This window comes from Protopterus annectens, chromosome 10.part0, assembly GCF_019279795.1.
Source record: "Protopterus annectens isolate FY-2018-M chromosome 10.part0, PAN1.0, whole genome shotgun sequence".
Lineage (NCBI taxonomy): Eukaryota > Metazoa > Chordata > Ceratodontiformes > Protopteridae > Protopterus > Protopterus annectens.
Window position 1 is genome coordinate 770,702,449 of NC_056744.1, and position 22,193 is coordinate 770,724,641.

Below are 22,193 nucleotides of genomic sequence, written 5' to 3' on the forward strand. Positions count from 1 at the left end.
CACCAAATGCTGCTAAACAAACTAAACCAATATCATCTATCAAATTCCACTCTTACCTGGTTCCAAAGCTACTTAACTGACAGTTACCAAGCTGTGAAATGGAAAAATTCTCACTCTCCTCAGCTGCCCATAACTATAGGAGTCCCACAGGGTTCTATCTTAGGACTACTACTATTCACAGTCTTCACAAATGACCTCCATACCTCCACACAGCATGCATCTATAATTCAGTATGCAGATGACACTACCTTAGTCTGTGCTGCACAAAACATTCCCACCCTCCTGCAAACAACTCAACTAGCATTATCTGATGTTGAAAACTACCTTACCAAAGCCCAACTTATCCTCAATCCAAAGAAAACTCAGCTTAGGATTATAACCAGTTCTAACAAAAACACTAACAGTCAATTCACTATCTACTTCACAAATGCTACTCCAATTGCTCCAGTGGCACAGGCTAAGCTATTGGGAATAACCATAGACTCCCACCTAAAATTTGATAGTCATCTCAACTTAACTATTAAAAATGTACATGCCAAACTGTGGTCACTCTACCATATCAAACCATTTCTTATCAACAACACAAGATCAGCCATTGCTCGCTCCAAACTTCTATCCACCCTACTCTATGCATCTCCCATTCTGACTAATCTCAACAAAACTGAACTAAGCAAAATGGAAGCCTGCTATAACAGAATTGCCTGCTTTGCTGCAAATTGCTCATATACAACTCATCACTGTACTGCTTTGAGACAGCTCCACTGGCTTCAACTGCCCAAATTCCTAACCTACAATCAGCTCTGCCTCTGTCATTCTATCTATTACCTCCCCAATACGTGTCCTGCCCTCAAAAACCTAGTACAACATCACTCAGCCAAAAGGCCTCTTAGATCATCAAGCAAACTACTACTAGAAGTCACCAACAGCTACAATAGCTTTGGAGATGCACTATATAGTAGTTCAGTGGCTAAAAAATGGAACTCTGTCCCTACTAGCATTCAAAACACATCATCCAAAGCCTCCTTTAAAGACCTCATCAGGCAACATCTCAAGCAACGTTGGCAGTACCATGATTGCTCCCCAGGCTAGTGAAAGCGGATAACATATACATACTAACTCTAGAGCACTTGATAATAGTTTTCAATCTTACTCACAAACACTGGCTAATCTACAATGTATATACTGTACCTGTGTACTATGTATGTATTCTACCTATGTTCCAAATTTCAGCTGTACACCACAAATCTATTAATTACCTTTATTTTTAAAATTAATATTTTGTTTGTTCTCTCCACTGTAACTGTTTATGTGCCGCACACCACTGTAAAAAACATGTCTCTTGTAATTTGTGTGTATACTGATCATGTTTAAATAACTAAATGTGTCTGTAATTTTTCTTTGTGGAGCTTTTCTCCCCAAGCCTCTGCTGAAAAAGGGCCTTTTTGGCTCAGTCAGACACCCCCAGTTAACAAAAGTAAAATAAAATAAATAAATAAATAAAAATGTATATGTCAATTTATTGCATATTATATCTATCTATATTAGTATGTGTGTGTGCGTGTGTGTGTGTGTGTGTGTGTGTGTGTGTGTGTGTGTGTGTGTGTGTGTGTGTGTGTGTATGTTTACATGGCACACATGGCACAAAGTGTGTTATTTCAGGCTACCATCATGTCACCAATAAATGTGCCACCATGCAGTGGTGAGACTGTATTGATCTTTGTATATATGTGTTGCAGTCATCATGCTCATAGAGAATGTTACCTGTATAATACTAACAGGATGGGTGGTTGTGTTTCCATATTACACAGTGGTCATTCTTCTCTTAGTTCAGTTTTGAGACTGCAGTGTAATAGTTTCAACTTTGGAAGACAGTGTATCTGCTTCTGAATTGCATTAGCCATCTTATTCATATTGCACAGATTATTTGCATTTAAAGTATGCAGTCTCTCCTTGTTTGGTATGCAGGAACATTTTTGCAGCCCTGCTGTGTAAAATCCTCTGTATATGGAATTAGCCTTATTGAACTGCATTTTCCATGCATTGGGTTTACATGGCATGGACCATGTCTCTGAATTTTGATGAAGGGATATTGCAGAGTTTGTCAGTGTGAACCCAGGGGTACTGCCAACAATTGTGAAGCCAAAGATAATGCCAGCTAAATAAAACTTTTAAAAACATATTTTTTCTTTTTCTTCTCTTTGGCTCATGTGCAGCTAGAGGGTTGTTATCATGGCTAAAGGAATGTGTGACTTTCTGTCCTTCTGATTATCAAAGAACAAGCAACATATTTTGAAGTGTGATGGATCAACAGGCTTGCTGTCTCCTCTTATTAATGTAGTAAACAAAGATGAAAGGCCAAGAAAGGAATTATATTTCTTTTTTGAGGGAATTGTTATACTCTCTAATAGACTTAATGTGTGCAAATCATTAAAATACCACTGTGGATTCAAAGAGAAGGAAGCAGACATTGATGGTTACTATCAGTAAAAGAACTGTTTTTAATATCTGCTTTCCCTAGCAACAGGACAATGATATCATGGACAATGGGTGCTTAGGAAGAGAAACTGTATATAACACAGTATGCCAGAGGATACTAGATGATGTTGTCTTGTTTGTGTGGGAGCATCTCTGATTATTCCTTTATAGTTAGGCAAATACCTTTTTAGTAAACTCTAGCCAGGGGGCTTTAGTTAACTGGACCTTACTTTTTCTATATGCATACTATTTTTAATGCTTTTTATTTTATTTCTGTGTGTGTCAACATACCTATATTTCATTCGGTATTTGCAATATTTTTTCTGTTGTTTAAATAAAGTTTATTTTTTATGCTCCTTTGGCTGGCATTCATTTATATCTTTACTATAAGAATATTTATGCACTTTTTAATGGGAAATCATTATGCATACTGTTGATTAACAAGCTGTGTGGCACATGTCTCCCATTAGACAGTTTAAGGCATTCTACCAGTAAAAGAGATATTAACAGGTATACTTTCATATCTGGGTAAATTAAGAGCAATCAAGGTATTTGAGGGTCTTTTGCCCTAAACATCAGAGTGGTGACAAGTACTCTTGTGTCAGGATAAAAGATATGGGAAACTGGAGAATTCTGCCAGCTTTCCCCAGGAATTTTGTGTGTGTATGTATGTATGATAAATATATATATATATATATATATATATATTTATATGTATATGTATATATATATATATATATATATATATATATATATATGTATATATATATATATATATATATATATATATATATATATATATATATGTGTGTGTGTGTGTGTGTGTGTGTGTAAATAATACTATGTGTGAAAGGCAGTTACCATGGACAAAGGGGTACTGGAAGACATTGATTCAGTGGAGAGCAGTGAGGAAAGGAGCCTGTAAGTGCTTGGCCAATTTTGCAGCTTTATAAGGGGCTTATGTGCAGTCCAGCTTGGATATGGGAGTTAGAAGCCCATATCCAGGGTAGTAGTACATATTCCCATTATGCTTTTGAGGCCAAGCTGTAGTTTGTGAGCTAATTATTGAAATATACTTGTTTGTACTTCTGTGCTATTACTTCACAATCGGTTGGCAGAGGTGGTATTCAAACTGCATTGGGACAACCATCTTAATGTCTGTGGGTGGCATTCTCCTATTTGTGTGGCACATTGATAGCAGTGGTACATTTGTACTGTCACATTTAGAGCCAGATGTACCAACCCACTGTCAAATTTGTTGGAAGTGGTACAAACCCACCATCACAGTCAGGTTACGGACTATGCATACAAAAGTAATAATATCCTGCTCGTAGTATTCCAATGTGTTTCTACTTGAGGAAGTACAAAACTGCTTATCCTTTTAACAGTCTTTGTGCAGTATAAATAATGAGTATCAAGTAACCTTATGTACCCACTAAGATTCAAATATGGAACTGGATTCAGAAATATGTGCTGTTGTGTAGCTTGTGTGGTAAGGTGTCAGATGCTTAGTATATTGTAAGGAGGCATTTTAGCCCTGTGTCTGAGTCACTGCAGAGTTCTGTGAAGTAACAATTTTTGAAATAAGTTCCAATACTAGCTATATGACACAACGTTTTTTTCTCAGTATTCAGCTATCCTCAGGCATAATGGCATTTCCCCATGTGCTTTTCCATTTTAGTTCACTTGAGGAAGGTGTTGTTGTGATGTTTCTGAATCACAGACCATATGTTCAATTGCCATTTTGCATACATTTTCACATCATTCGAATGCACAGCATAACATACATCTTCTACGTGGGTATGCCTTGTTTTTGATTCACCAGTGGCATGCCTATATGCAAGATGTACTCAGATAGGCTCTGCCTAGTATGCAGTGTGCTTTTGAATTCTATCTGTGATTGTTTTAACTACAGATGGAAAGATGGAAAGTGAGAGGATGCCTGAGGAATGGAGAAAAAGTGTTTTGGTACCGATTTTTCAGAATAAGGGTGATGTGCAGAGCTTTAGTAACTACAGAGGGATTAAATTGATCAGTCACAGCATGAAGTTATGGGAAAGAGTAGTGGAAGTTAGGTTAAGTAGGGAGGTGATGATTAGTGATCAGCAGTATGGTTTCATGCCAGGAAAGAGCACTACAGATGCGATGTTTGCTCTGAGAGTGTTGATGGAGAAGTACAGAAAAGGTCAGAAGGAGTTGCATTGTGTCTTTGTGGACTTAGAGAAAGCATATGACAGGGTGCCTAGAGAGGAGTTGTGGTATTGCATGAGGAAGTCGGGAGTGTCAGAGAAGTATATAAGAGTGGTACAGGATATGCATGAGGGTAGTGTGACAGCAGTGAGGTCTGCGGTGGATGTGATGGATGCGTTTAAGGTGGAGGTGGGATTACATCAAGGATCAGCTCTGAGCCCTTTCTTATTTGCAATGGTGATGGATAGGTTGACAGATGAAATCAGACAGGAGTCCCCATGGACTATGATGTTTGCAGATGACATTGTGATCTGTAATGAGAGTAGGGAACAGGTGGAGGAGACCCTGGAGAGGTGGGGATATGCTCTAGAGAGAAGAGGAATGAAGGTCAGCAGGACTAAGACAGAATATATGTGTGTGAATGAGAGGGAGAATAGGGGAATGGTGAGGATGCAAGGAGTAGAGGTTGCAAAGGTGGATAAGTTTAAATACTTGGGATCAACAGTTCAGAGTAATGGTGAGTGTGGAAGAGAGGTGAAGAAGAGAGTACAGGCATGATGGAGTGGGTGGAGAAGAGTGACAGGAGTGATTTGTGACAGAGGAGTACCAGTAAGAGTGAAAGGGAAGGTCTACAAGAGGGTAGTGAGACCAGTTATGCTATATAGGTTGGAGACGGTGGCACTGACAAAAAGGCAGGAGTCAGAGCTGGACATGGCAGAGTTAAAGATGTTAAGATTTGTACTGGGTGTGACAAGGGTGGAGAGGATTAGGAATAAGTATATTTGAGGGTCAGCCCAGGTTGGAAGGTTTGGAGACAAAGCCAGAGAGGCATGATTATGTTGGTTTGGACATGTGCTGAGGAGGGAGGCAGAGTATATTGGGAAAAAGATGCTAAGGAGTAAGCTGCCAGGTAACAGGAAAAGAGGAAGGCCTAAGGTAAGGTTTATGGATGTGGTGAGAGAAGACATGCAGGTGGTTGGTGTAACAGAACAAGATGCAGAGGACAGGAAGAAATGGAAACAGATGATTCACTGTGGTGATCCCTAACGGGAGCATCCAAAAGAAGAAGAAGATTGTTTTAACTACAGATGAGCAAGAATGAGGAAGGAGAAGAAAGTGCAAAAATTACAAATAAATGAAGAAAGACTGGAAATTAATACATTTACAATGTCCCCAGTTATGTAGGACTGGTATATTGTGAGAACCACATATCAGAATTCTACACAATTCACATGCATTGATGCACTTTCTGGAGTATCTCTGTACACTACTGCTTACCTGGAATTGAACAAGTACGCAGTAGGAATGAAAATGATGTCCCACACTATCCTGTGCAATTCACAAATGTATGAATCACTGAGCAAAGTCTGTATAGGAGCTAAACATTTATGAGGCTTCAGCTGCAAACCATCTGCAGCTACTACAGAAACTAAGCACCTAATGTCACAATAAATCTGATGTGCTGCATTAATACAACATTGTTGAAGAACAGTTTCATGCATAAAAGGAATACAATTGCATAAAACATACTTTTAAAAGAAGGGGAGGCAAAGGCATTTCTTATATATGAGCACTGTACACAGAAGCGTGACAGTGCACAGGCATGGCTATTAAAACTGAGTATTTCATGAATTACCTTTGGCCATGTCTGTGAAATAGCAACATGCAGGGTGTATAGTGCTGCCCTGACCCTCATTTTAGCTACACAGGCCACAATATCTACCCCTCATCTGCAGTATATCTTACAGATGCTCTTCCTCCTCACTCACACTCTAAGTAAACCACTGTTTATGTTATGTAGTGGCTTATGCAAGTATCCCAACAGATTGTCCCTTACTTGACTGCTTGGATCAAAAACATTATAAGTCAACATCCCCATGCACAAGGGGTAAAAGTCACTCCTGCACACCAGACAACCTTTGCTTGATTAGTGGAAAGGCTCTTGAGGGGGCAGATGAGAAGCATGGGAGTAAGCAGCTGATGTTGGCTTCCTCATTCTCGGGTAAAAGAGGTAGCCTAGGTTCACTGTAATAAAGCAGCATTAAAAGCCTAGCATGCTCCATGCTGCAGAAACAGTATGCTGCTTAACAAAGAGTTTACACAAATGTGCTGACGTTAGCAAGCACCTCCCAAGGTTATTGATTACTGAGCTCACAAGACTGCTGCATGTAAACAGGAGTTAGGGCACACTTCCAGGAAGCAATATGATTTCTTCACCAGCATCTTTGATCTCCTTGCCAGCCCTGGATGTGGGTCAGGTTGAGTAAGGGGGGCAGGGGGGTTTGTCCAGGAGCCTAAAGTTGGTCCTGTAGACCTACTGATCTAGGAAAAGAGCTAGTGGTAGATATATTATGTTCTTATATTATGTACTAAACCAGTGTCCACAGACATTGAAATGTAAGTAGCTAACATTTCAGTATCCACAGACATTGAAATAAACAGAAAACAAAACACACACCCAGAAGGCAGCAGCCTTCAAGTGCACCTCCCCAAATGTATGCACTCTTGTCCTACATGCATGGAAGCAGTAGGGCAAGAGGAAAGCAATAAAAATACATTTTTTTATATATTAAATAAATCCAAAATTTAAGCAGTGTGCAGCTTGTTTGGGCAGCGCACCACTATGCTTAGTCTGGCTGAAATCCTGAAAATGATAGACAAGTGCTACTGTGATAAAAACATCATCAAGCTGCTGTAGCATAGTGGTACTGTCATCATTTAGCATGTAGAACATGCTCAGTTTGAAACCCCCCTCTGCCAATTTATTTAATAAACATGTAAGGAATTTGAATGATAGATGTCAATCATATGGCTCAAGTATAGCACAGTAAGGGTGGGAATATGTAAAATATAAATGTAAAAAATACTTTATAAATTTAATGAAAAAATAGATTTAAGCAATGCTTTGGTTGTGTAAGCATTGCTTACTGGCTTGCAGCTGTGCTAATCTGGTTTAAGCATTGCTATGTGGATTTGCACAAAGCTAAGCATAGTGCAGCATTTTAAAACTGGCCAATCAAGAAAAAGTGCAAGAAAACTTCCCTATTTAAAATGCACAGGCAGAAATACAGCCATAACCATTTGGGATTGCTCACAGCAGAACCAACATGTCTGGTGTAAGTGAAGGTGTTTGCTTCCGAGTGCAATGTTGGGGCATCCAGGAGTCCAGGGTCATGTATGGGCTCCTAGTAAAAAACATGATGACAGGCTGCTGCAGGGCCAGTACCAGGGCTCGCAGTACAAAGAGGAGGCCTGGGACCAGCTTGCATGTGGTCTCACCAGTGCCCCTGGCATACCCCGGACTGGTGAGCAGGTACTTCACCACCATAATGGCCTGAAGCAGAGGAGGGGTGCACTCTTGGACCAGTGGATCCAAGAAGCCTGAGCACAGGCTGGCCCATGTGTTTGTAAGTATGCAGTCTTATGTATCTCTAACTAAGTATGCAAAAAAGTTCAACTTGTGACTGTGCAGGTGTGATTAATGTGTCATGTCTCCCCATACAGCTGCTGCAGAGAGGTCCCAGAATGTTGAGGCTCATGTCCAGTGACTGGCCCAGCTGCATTGGCATTATGGTGATTATAGAATTCCTCCTAATATTAGCAGTAAGAAATCGAAAATATAGTAATGGTAGTACTGCCTGTATATATAATTGTGCTGTAAAAGTCAGGAATAAATGCCTGTGTCAGGCTGCCAGCATTACAATGGAGTATTTCCAGCCGCTGTGTAATACAAACATGGTACAATATGCATTAGAGGAATATTAGAATGTGTATGAGTGTGTCTGAGTGTACCTGCCAAGAAAGTGCCATGTCAGGGCTACTGTAACACTTAGAAATGAAAATCATTCCCCTGTGCAGATCATGCAGGAATAGTAATTGTGGATTTCTGAGTTGTACATGGATATGTGTGTCAAAACTAATAAAGGTGATCCCAAACACTGATGTGTGTCATCTCACTTGTACCTGAAAAATAGAAATGTGTGTGTCCTGCAGAATGCATTAACTGAGGTGAACTGACTTAGCACTGCTTGTCTGCATAATTTAGAATGGGCATGTCAAATAACTGAAAAAAGCAACAGTACATATTTCCATCAGAATGGGTTTTACTTGTATGTCTACATGAAATTCTGCACAGATGGCAGGTACCAAGGCTCAAAAATGTAAAAACGGTCACAAAATGTAAACCCATACATCACAAGATGGGTTGCAAACTGGCTAAGTGACAGAACCCACAGGGTCAGAGTTGCTGGAGCCATGTCAGACTCAAAGCCTGTCACAAGTGGTGTCCCACAGGGCTCAGTCCTGGGTCCACTCTTGTTCGGCATCTACTTTTCTGAAGTACAAGCAAACACAGGAGGGTTATGGCTGACAAAGTTTGCAGATGACTGCAAACTGGGCGCCATAGTCGAAAACACATCTGACACAGATATCCTCCAGAAGGGCCTCACAGAAACGGATAACTGGTGCCAGAGCCATGGCCTGAAGTTAAACGCCAAAAAATGCATAGTCATACCCTTCGGGAAAAACAAGGTTACCCCTAGCTACCATATAGGTGGCAATCCACTGAGCACAGAAAAAGTCATCAGGGATCTGGGGACCCAGGTTGACAGTAGCCTTTCGTTTGACACTCATGTTGCTAAAGTAGTTAGGAAAACCTTCTATATCGCCCACCTGATCATGAAGGGATTCACATCTAGATCAAGGGAGGTCATCGTCCCCCTGTATTCATCACTCATTAGACCTATGATTGAGTACAATGCCCTGTTCGGAATGTATCTGACCAGACACCTGCTGCAGCTTGAAAGGCCCCAAAAGTTCCTCACCAAAAGGATAAAGGGTCTCAAAAATATGTCTTATGCTGCCCGACTGAAAGAACTCCAGCTCTATTCAGTCTCATACCGCTTGCTCAGAGGTGACCTGTGCCTGACATATAAGGCCATGTCAAACCCAGATTTGATGAATATGCTTGCACTCAAAAAATCTAGATCCCTCAGAACCACAAGGGCGGGAGACTTAAACCTTGACACGGTTATAAATAGAACATGCTGGAGGGACAGATTCATCACCCAGAGACTCCCTATGCTGTGGAACAAAATCCCGGTACATGTGAGGCAGAGCACCTCTCTGGCCTTGTTCAAGAGGAATCTTGACCAATGGATGGGAGATTGCAGATATACCCCAGGGATTACTTCAGTGTCACTGCTTGACAGAGGCACAGCAAAATGATAGGCATAGTTTTTATTCAAACTAAAGGGTGGCGAAAGCCACATAACTATGGGCTAGGCTTATAAATGCCCTTGGGCAGATAGCCTAGTATGAACCTATGAACCTAAAACAGGCAGCACCCAACTGGAAATGGAAATATTTAATATATGGCAAGACAGAACATGAAGAACAAACCAGTTTCGGCCCAATGGCCTTTTTCAATGTATAATTCAGCCTGTAGTCAACCATTTGATTTTGTACAAAGCCAGAAGCATTACTTAATTATTAATTAAACAATTATAAGTATTTGTTTAAGCCAGATGGAAATAATCCCCCAGTTTCACAATCCATGATTTCTCTTTTTTATTTAACAATTTATTCTAACCTATTTTCAAAGATCTGTTGCCCATGATTCTATCAGTAATAATGAATTTAAATGTAGCTGTCTTATGTGAAGTAGTATATTTATACAAAGCATTGGTCAGATATTTATTTCAAATGTTACTAAGATGTTCTGAAATACGAAATTTAATAGGTCTAGAGGTTTGGCCAACATGAAAAGTTGAGCACGAACAAATTGCAAGGTAGATGGCCCAATCGCTGCTACAGTTAGAAAAAACATTCATGGAAAATACGTTTGGGGTGTTTTTACTAGAGAATTCCTTAGTCTGAAAAATATGTTTGCAAAAAGAACAATGTTCTTTATCGGTTCATTCAGATGTCCACGGAAGTGCATTTTCGTGTAACCGTGGGTCTACTGTTTATTTTCGAAGAAGCAAGTTTTCGACTATATACAGTAGACCCATATAAATATATATATATATATATATATATATATATATATATAAATATATATATATATATATATATATATATATATAGGGTCTATATTATATCCTTGAACGCTTAAAAAAGCGAATGCTGATTGATCTAACTTATTTTCGTGAAACCGCAAAATATCGAAGTAGCAGAAACTCAATTTTTTTCCTAGGGAAAGAATTTGGTTGTTCGTTTCTGTTGCTTCGGTATTTTCAGTGTTATGGTGGAAAGTTACTGGTCGGATTTAGGTAAGTGTGCGATTGTATGGATGTGAGTGTTAGGGTGATTTAGGTGAGTTAGGGTTAGGGCTCAGGTTAGGTGTGTGTGCAATTGAGTGGACATGAGGGTTAGGGCAGATTTAAGTGAGTTAGGGTTAGGGAGCAGGTGAGGTGAGTGTGCGATAGTGACGGACCTTAGAGTTAGGGTTTGGGTTAAGGTAAGTGGGTAGTTAGTGGTGTGTGCATAGTTTAGTGTAGGGTTAGGTATCAGATTTTAGGTGTATGTGTGTGGATTTCTGTTTGTTTGGTGTGCTTGTGTTGTGTGTATGTGTTTTGGATCAGCGATTTTTTTTTTCCTGGGAAAAAAATTGCTGATCTGACATTTCGAGATTATAAGCTTTTTGTTAAGTTAGGTTGATCAATCAGCGTTATATATATATATATATATATATATATATATATATATATATATATATATATATATATATATATATATATATATATATATATATATATATGTATGTATGTATGTATGTATATATATATATATATATATATATATATACACACATACATACATATATATATATATATATATATATATATATATATATAGACATTCTATATTAAATATATATATATATATATATATATATATATATATATATATATATATATGTGTGTGTGTGTATTGCATTTGCACATTGGATCCATACTCTGAACCTCTCACTGTAAAACATCTGACCAAAGGCACTGTTAATGGGGGTGAAGGGGGCCAAAATAAGTATCTTTTGTAATTATTGACATCATCCCCTCCACCACAGCTGAACAGATCTGACTTGCAACACAGTAACCAACACTTGCAAGTCTCAAACCCAGGATCCTGCACAACATAGCCACAACAAGTTAACAGTAAGCCATCTCAGCTGTAAGATGTCAGGATGATATCACTAACATATCATTCAGAACAGTCTGGCTACCATAGGGAATGTACAATGTGGAACCAGTCAACATTCCAATGATACACACACACACACACACACACACACATATATATATATATATATATATATATATATATATATTTATGTATATACATATATATATATATGTAGATATATATGTATGTATATACACATACATACACATATACATATATTACTACTTATAGATATGTATAAGAAGAGTATATCTAGAGGGTGCACAGCATATCAAACAGCCAGTATTCTTACAGTTGCCACTTTTGAAATAGCCATTGTTTGATTCTTTCATACAAAAGACAATTATTGCATGAAGCATATACCCACAGACAATGCAAAGGACATGATACCACACATAAGTGTGCATACATAGAAATGTTTATTTGTGTACTATTTCAGTTGTATATGCCATTTCATATACCAGTTAGGTGCTTGAAATACATAATAACTGAGTAATGCAACTCTCAAACAAAATATTTTATACAGTAATCTGAAAACATAACATATGTTGCTGTCCAGGCTAAGGCCTTCAACAGAAGTACAGCAGTAAAAAAAACACTTGCCTTGAAGTTAAGAACCAATCAACAGTTATCAGTTACAGATGTAGTTCAGCAGCCTCCAATTACACTATGTACTGAACCCCTAGGGGGAAAAGAATTAAGTTGTCACAATGAAAATGTATATGTTACATAACAATGCTTAACTTAAAACATCACTATCACACTGACAAACAACTGTCTGTAAGACAGTAAGCTGTAGCCCACTACTGTTCCCATGGTGAAATGTATGACAATGTACAGCCATATACCTTAATGTGTCTTACTACTGATATCCCTCACATGTGGCAACATCCTAGGTTAAAGCAATTCATACCACTCCCTCATAAAATGTCTTACAAGGGCAAATAATAGAGTTTTACATACACTGACCTCTGGACTGTATAGGGTGACACACGTTTTGTCCAGCTGTAGCCCTCATATATATGGACCCTACCCCACAATTTGTGTGGGAGTCCACAACATCACTGAAATGATAGCAGGAATGCCAAAACTAAATAATGACAGGCCACTACTTAACAACCTCTTACTGCATGACATCTGGACAAAGCCTGGTATATAGGTGGAGGACAGAGGCTGGAACACAGGGCCATATTTGCAATATTGCTGTTATACACTGTGAAAGTTGCTGGTGTTACAGGATTGCTTGCAACATACCCTTACTCAGGAATATGAAGTCAGAAACACAAATGGATGTTGCCATGTACTGATAGCAATCAACATAGAGAATGCCACTGATATGTCAGGGACAAGACCTGTGTGGTGAACAGACAAAACATAACAGCCAATCCTCTGGCCATCATGTGGACAGGCCCACAGTTGAGAGCTATGCAGACAGACTGAATTCCATGCAAAAGTAGCATGTACACACAAACTGTGTTAAACTAGCGGTATTCAATGCATATAACAACAATACTCACACTGTCAGTAGGTCTGGAACATTACCAAAAACAGAAACCAAAGAAACCATGTTGGGTAAAACCTTGGTGCAGAAATAAATCCAAATGAAAGACCATCTGATGAAGCAACTTCGGTTGTGAAAGCGCTTACCACTTTGTACTTTGCTGTGATTAAATGTTTTGCTGTGTGTTATCTTGGTGCATTTTTTACTTTTTACCAGGTCTGGAACATTATAGAAACATGTAGTTGGCTTGTGTCTGCAAGTCCTGCTGTACGAGGTATTGCTACCTGTTGTCTGTAACACTGCTGCCCACACACAGGAAGGATGTCTTCCATACAAGAAATGTAAAGGGACAACGCCCACATAATGTAGTCATTTATAGTAGTGGGTTGTCATGTCATTGGTAATTGGAAGTACTACACAGCTGGTTGCATGCAATTAGCAAGTGGTGAACACTGATTGGTGCAGAGGCCATCACCTGATCATGAGCATCACCTACAAAATCCATGCTGCAACCTATTCAAACCAGCTCAATCTCTGTAGTGGAGAAAGAGAGAGAGAGAGAGAGAGAGAATACTACAAACCAAAATAAAATAAAACAAGGGACATATACAAGTGTACATAGAAGAGAGCACAATACTAAAACAGGTATGTGAAACATGTATGCATGTCATTGAATGTAGTACTTGGTCTATTATAATGGGATAGATGATGTGGAAAGATTTATATGTGCCATCAAGACTTGTTGCTGTAATGATGTCCTGCTGAACAGCTGCTATGGACATAGCATCTGGTCCTGTGGACAGTGGGCCATACCTGCCAACTGTACAGATCTGCACAGAATGACAAGATGTAAGCCATCATAGTGTGTGTTCTGTACCTCAAGACATGTATATTATTGTGGCAAATAGCTGAAGGTGGAAGTAATGAAGTCATGATAGACACATGAGTGTGAGACCCCACCACCTTCAGGACAGTTATGTTAACGTGAAATGTATCATGCACAAACTTCATAGGTTTGTTATAGACTTACCCACAATCTGTCCCTATATATACCCCACTAATGTTAGGCTGTGTCCACATGTGACACTCATCTGTTTTGTAGCAAGACAGAACAGTGCAGCAGTGGGGGAAGGAGTTTTAGAGAGTGTAGACCTTGTGTCTCAATGCAGTCCATATACATATATACATGTATGCCTACAGATATACAGACACACACACACACACATATATATATATATATATATATATATATATATATATATATATATATATATATATATATATATATATATACATATATATACAATGCTTTAAATTACATTTGCTCAAGCAACTACATATATACACATGCTCCATAATCTCATCTGCCCCTTAAAATTGTTCCTAAAAATAAAAACATTCCTATAAATACTGTTATAATATTATAACATTCAACATAGCTTGAAACATTCATTGTTACATAAAAAACATTTATGAAAACTTAATTATAAAAATCCATACTATTTATGTGAATGGACTTCTATTCTTTAAAATGGGTTGTATTGGAATTTTGTCATTCAACCCTTTTCCCCGCTCTGCCCTTAATCTAATTATCCAATGTGTCTCTGAGGTCTCAGTGGTGTTTCTAATATCCCTACCTCTTTCATTTTCATGAACTTGTTCTATCACTGTAAACTTAAAAGTATGGGTTTGATCTGTAGATAAAACATGTTTTGCCAGTGCATTAATTGCAGTGCCCTTCCTTATGTGTTGTACATGCTCACGTATACGATACCTTAATTTTCTATTCTTCTTACTTACATAAAAGGATGGCCATCCCTTGCACCTGGCCAGATAAACAATGTTTTCACTATTACAATCTGCTAGTACATGAAACAGATATCTTTGTCCTGAATCTGGATGTATAAAAACATTATTTTCCAATATATACTAGCATTGATTACAATTGTTACATGGGTACGTGCCGTCATTCCTATCCCTCCTTTGTCCTGGTGTCTTGCCCGCAGATGAATAACAAAGCATCTGTTTCAAAGATCTTTTATTCTTAAACTGGAAACTAGGTTTGTCACCTACTATATTTCTTATTTCTTCATCTTCAGTAAGGACCTTTCTCACTGTTTCTGTTACCATCCCCACATTACTACAGTAATGTGTAGTTACCCAGATTTTATTAGTTAGGGGCATCTTATTCTTAACATCATTCCTATTTCTATTAGTTGAAAAGTACGGTTTGCCCCGTCCAACCTTTGCACCTCCATATCCTTAAAAGTATCAGCTACCTTGTTGCTAGCATATCCCCTTTCCCTCAATTTATTATCCAGGGTTAGTAGCTCTTATCTAAACCTATCCATATCCATTGTTAACCTTGAGGTCCTAAGGGCCTGTCCTTCCACTATATTATCAAAGATGTACCCTGGGTGCATGCTTTTTCTATGCAAAAGAGTATTTCTATGACACTCCTTCCTATATATATATATATATATATATATATATATATATATATGGGTACCTATTACTTCACCGACAAGTCAAAACAGCGACACTCACATGTTTGACTCCACATCATCGACACTTCATAACATCGACGTTTCAGGTAAGCGATCTTCCCCCTCACAGGACCCATGGTAGCACTCGTTTCTGTCTTTTAACGCGTAAGGTTTACATCATTCTTCAAAATGTACCCTGACAGCATTGTCCTTACCTTCTTAATAGTGAAATGAGTGCTACCATGGGTCCTGTGAGGGGGAAGATCACTTACCTGAAACGTCGATGTTATGAAGTGTCGATGATGTGGAGTCGAACATGTGAGTGTCGCTGTTTTGACTTGTCGGTGAAGTAATAGGTACCCATATATATATATATATATATATATATATATATATATATATATCTATATGTATGCACTTGTCTGGAATTTCCCTGCATCATCTCTCAAAATGCTCACATCAAGAAAATCAATTCTAGAATTTGAGTGTTGCATGTCAAATTTTAAAAATGATGTACTTGTATTCACTGCTTGGAAAAACCTTTCCAGCTCTGCCTCTTCCCCCTTCCATAACAGAAAGAGGTCGTCCACAATCCTCCTGTAAAATATTACAAATTTCCACTCAGTTATTTTAACAGATTGTTCATTCTCCCATAAGGTCATTATTAAATTTGCGTAACTGTTGGCATTAGATGTGACCATGGCCACCCCTTCCCACTGCAAGTATATTTGGTGATTAAACAACATAACATTATTACGTAATCATAGAAATACTCTTTTGCATAGAAAAAGCATGCACCCAGGGTACATCTTTGATAATATAGTGAAAGAATGATGTTAAATGATGTCGACCTGCATAACTGCAGTTATGACCAGGTCTGACATCTCTGCACTGACCTTATCCACCATGCCTGTCAGCGTGCTGCTGCAGTTAGGGGGCACCAGCTAGCCACAGGTGGGGGTCATGCCATCCAGCTCCCCTGACACATGTTGAGGAGCTCCTCACCAACCTTGGGGCACCTGCCCACCAGCAAAGCTGAGAACCAGCTGATAGCATTGTGAAGGTGGGTGCTACCCACCCAATGGATGAGGAGCATGCAGGTAAGGCCACAGGGCACATCAGTAGACCACTGTTGCTTATCCATCTGCATCTGTAAAGTTTCTTCATGCATATATCACATAAAATATATATTCTGTTGCTGCAGTGTAGTAATGAACAGATGTGCATAATCTGCAGTATTGTGGGTTTGTACTGTTGATGAACTGAAATGCTGCTCCCATCCTGTACCACTGCCACAGGTGTGGCTACTGACATCACATCTCTCACACAACTATGTAGGTCCCTCTGATATACCGCTGGGGCAGCAGCCTATAGCTGGTGAATATGGCTTTTTTTGTTCAGGTTTGCCAATACACTGGCCATGTTATGACCATGGTATTTGCCATGCACACATTTAACACACCTACCCATAATGCATGCTGTACATGTTCACTTATTATTGCTGTTAACTGCACTGCATCACAGTGGTCACCATGGTGGCATATCTGAAGGGTATGTAAGAGTCCTGCAATATAACTAACAACCTGTCATTGCAAGATGTGTGCACAGTGATGAACATAATGTTGGGACAAATGGCCTACAGTAGGAGCATGTCTGAAACATTATCCCTATACAGTGGCTACAACAGTGTATATATCACTATTACAATGGCAACTGTTACAGAGCAACACAATGGCCTATCCTATCCACAGTACCACATTCCACAACCCTTACAACCTCTAATATGATCCTAACATGAGCAGTGAATGTGTACTATGGAATCCTATGTTAGGACAGCCAATATGGGGAATGCATACCTTAACAAACACTGTAAGCCTATGTGTTCACACACTCCAAATAACATATTGTGGAAGCAGCTTTTGAGGTACTGACAGCATTCACTCTTCATGAGTATACACCTTTCATCAAGTGCAGGTCCTGAATGTCACACCAAGAAATTGTCTGCTGTCCAAGACGTATGTCCATGACATTTGCCCACTCACCTGTAACAGAGGCAGCCATGGCTTGCACACATCTTACAAACCATGGAATGGATCCCATATCCAACAAGTAGCACTCAGGAGTGGGAGATGTAGCCTTACCTCACCATTGCATATACCATGGCAAACATGTCATGTATGTGACGAAGATAACTCCAAAGAACAAGAACAAACCAATAAATTCAAAAAGGTGAACCAAAAGCTGAGGGAACCAAACAACCTGGATGCAAAAGTACCCCAATGCAATGACTGTCCATAAATAATGATGTCGCCAGATAGAAAAAACCACTAAGAAGTGAAAATCATGAGTGAATTTATTGAAGCGCTTTTCGTTTGCCTCCTAGGCAAACTTCTTCAGAAAACACAATCTAACAATTTACTATGCCTTAAATAGTATGACATCATAATTAGATTAACGACAATTAACTTAATTATGCCTAATAACATATTTAAAAACAATCACCCAACATGGGGATAAACAGCTAAGAAGCTGACATACTGTTAAAGAAAAACTTTAAAAAGGAAACATACCCGAAAAAATCACCTTATACATTTCACATAATACAATGATTTATAGTTAAAATGAAATCTAAAAGTAGCATCAGTCGCCAGTAATGACAAAGACTGTTAAGGTTAAAATAATGTGATGACATGTCAATTAAACACCGAAATCTTATAGTAATGTCAAAAGCCTCCAAGGGAAAGGTTGCCTTACTTGAATTAATTCAAGTTTCTTGTTTAAAAACATGGATTGACAACATTAAACACTAATATTGTATGTGATGAGGATGTATGGGACAACATTAATCTAGAAAATAAACAGATGGTCATCCAAGACAGATGACGACACATGTTGCAAACTGGTCATGCAGGCTGCTTAGAAACATGCCGCAATACTGAGGGAATTGCAGGGCTGTCTAGCAAGTACTACCTGTGCAGTACCTGTGTTGACAATTGCCTGGACTCTGCATAAGTGTGGCCTATGGGTTCGGGTAATCAGATGGGAAAGTTGTTCCATGGGGAACATCATCCAGGACTCTATGCAGGTAGCATATGCATAACATCAAAAGTCCTCCAAAGGCATGTGTTGCAATGTGTAATGGTGTACTAAGAACAAGTCTGAAACCTACAGACAGTAATAATGAAGATACATGTGCTGCACAAGCAACACCTCACTCCACCTCAGGACCACCATCCCCATCTGTACCTTGCTGGTGCTAGTGTGCACCTGTATGTTAGCCGTTCATTAGCAGGAAGCAGGCTGGTACACATGGTGTTCTGAATTTGGGACACTGCAAAATGACACTCATGTGTGGTCCATAGTCGTCAAGCATCTGCAAAAAGGCTAAGGATGGGGAGGGGTGTCATCCTGAAACACAACAGTGAACTGAAGCAGACATCCAAAGCTCACTAAGAATGGCTGTATCTGCATACAGTCAAGGTCATAAATTGTGGCAGACATAACTCTGTCTCCACATCAATAGTGAAGGCACTGTGTGACCTCCAAGGGCTGTGGACATGAGTTGACATTGCAATCTCGCAGAGTTGGAGGACATTTGTAGGGCAGAATGACCAAATACTGGCAAGTGCAGATAGGCCATGCTAATATACCCCTTCCAGGAATAGTGACTTCTGTAGTATACTTAACAGTTGATGCAACAAACCATCATGTTAAGGGTGTGCACACTTATGCACCCACATATTGTATGCATCTCAATCAGCATCTGCGCAACTAATACATTTGTTAGATACTGCATTTGTTTGCACAAGTCATATGTCACATATCAGGTTTGTGTAATGTTAACATATGCAGTATTGTGGCCCCATGGCATATCATGGAAGAGGGTGCAATGTCAATAAGGGTGTGTACACTCCTCATAGCCAGAGTAAGCTTTGAATGTTGTCAGTGTAATTGTATTTCATTGCTCATACATGCACCGCTGATGATGAGATCTGCAACTCCGACATCAGGCATTCACTATTGACATCTGTCCTCATATCATCCCAGGTATGTGTGGGACAAACACATAGGAGCTGTAAGCAACAGAGCAAACATAACTGACACACGTATACACATTCAGCAATGGTGTGTACACCCGTGAGGTATGGTGCACAGTACATCCTAGGGTGCTGAACAGGTGCAAAGCAATACTGTGTACATGGGTACAGTGTGTTCCAGGGGAAGGGGAATCACCTACTAACACAACTAATCACAGAGATGTATAATGTTGGCAACAGGGATTGCAGTGCATGCTGCTGAGTGCCATATGTTATGCATGTTGACAGTTGGGTAATGAGAGGTCTGTGTGTAATATGTTTGTGCAACCTCACCTGTAAGTGTGTGTGTGTGTGTGTGTGTGTGTGTGTGTGTGTGTGTGTGTGAGTATGTGTACAGTTAAGCAATGATGTACAGGTCTTAAAGTATGTTTCTTGTTTTCCTCTCACAGGTGGTGATGTGGATCAGGGTCCCTCCTGCAGACAAACTGATGTTAGTGTCCATATAGACACTGACAATGATGATAGATATGATGAGGCACAGGCATGGTTTTTAGGGGCTGAATCTGTGCCATCGGTTGACATCCCACTGTTATCCACCCCATCCCCTCACACAGATTGCATATACATACCCCATCACCAGTGGCCATAGATGAGGGACAGTTGCCGGGTGGTGGCATGGGACAGGACAGTGTGGTGACTATGGCAAGTGTGTCTGGACACAGCAGCCATAGCTGGATGACCGGCGAGGTACCACACAGGCAAATGTACAGGGGTGTTTGTTGGAGGGCTGCTGGTCATCATGCCCCTGGCAGAAGTGCCACAGCAGGTGTCACCAGACGCATGTTTCAGGCCATCATGGAGACACAGGCATGTATGGAACATTATACCTGACAGGGTCTGAGGCTCCAGAGGGCTACTCATTCTGCTGTTATTGATAACATCCATGATCTTGCAGGTGCCCACCGTTATTTTGCAGAGGTCCTGGATAGACGGTTGGGTGAGATGGTAGGAATACTCGACCGTGCAATGTATGTGCTTTAGCATATGGTGGGAGTAGGGTGACAGCCACGTGGACGTAGGTCAGAAACACCAACAGGTGGAGGTCTACATGGATGTGCAACAAGTCAGAGCTGCTCCAGTAGTGGCAGTACCAGCACCAACACTGCAGGGGGGATGCTGTCCACACCACAACATAGCAGGCCACGTGCACATGGCTCTGGCTGGTCCTAAGAGAGAACCAGATCCAGGGACATTTGTCATCATCAGGGGAGAGTACCATATCTGGACTTATACCTGGTAGTGCCCGTGGAACCCCTGTCAGGCACAGTTCTCATGTCCATGACTGGAGATGGTGAACTGCACACCCTGCCTTGTATGGTCTGCAGCTGTCCAACAAACTCCTGTATGGGGCAGCCACATGGCAGAACTGTGTGCATACATACACACACACACATCACCAACACAGTAAGGGCAACTCCATACCTACACACACCACATATGCACAGCCCAATTAATAATGAAATCCCCTAATACACACACACACAAACACACACGCACACACACGCACACACACACACACACACACACACACACACACACACACACACACACACACACACACACACACACACACACACACACACATGATGTCAACCAAACGGCTCAGCCTAGGTCTCTGGCAAACCCACAACACACCCTGTGCATATAATGACACCTGTGCCACATCCCTGTCATACATAACATTGATGCAGGGACAGGCTAATATGGTTCTGATGTACACGGTGACTGTACTATGGTATACCAATATATTGCTGTGTAACATGTGTCAGCAGTAAAGTTTAATGCTTATAAGTCAGGATGTGTAGCTGTCCAGCCACGATGCATTATTGCTGTTATTAACACTGACTGATTGTGGTCTCCATAATGTATTCAGTTTGTGTTGTAGCTGTCTATGTGTCAGCGGGATGTTGGTCTGCTGTTATTTCCTGCAAGAGGTATGGCACTGACACTGTGGTGACACCTTGACTGTGCCATAGCCTGGGTACAGCTGAACACAAGTAACAGGTCTGTGTAACAGTTACTGCATTGCCACATGGCTGATAGGTCTAAGGGGTGCATACAGGTGAGTGCATGGTGGCTGATGTCAGCAGCCCTTCTACAGTGGACAGTGGTAAGTGTACTGGGTGGTACACACCACATGTTTGTGTATAACAAACACACACAGAGGCTTTGGTGTTGAAGTAATAGACAGAGAATACTGTACACATGTATGTATGTATGTACTTTTGCAGTGAACCCATTTTAGCCTATGTAATTCCACCA

The 22,193-nt window shown here is 40.0% G+C and overlaps 1 protein-coding gene across 1 annotated transcript in view; it reads left to right on the forward strand.

Moving 5' to 3' along the window:
* IL23R (interleukin 23 receptor) overlaps positions 1-22,193 on the forward strand; it is a 168,448-nt gene that overhangs the window by 71,181 nt on the left and 75,074 nt on the right. The window lies entirely within an intron of this gene.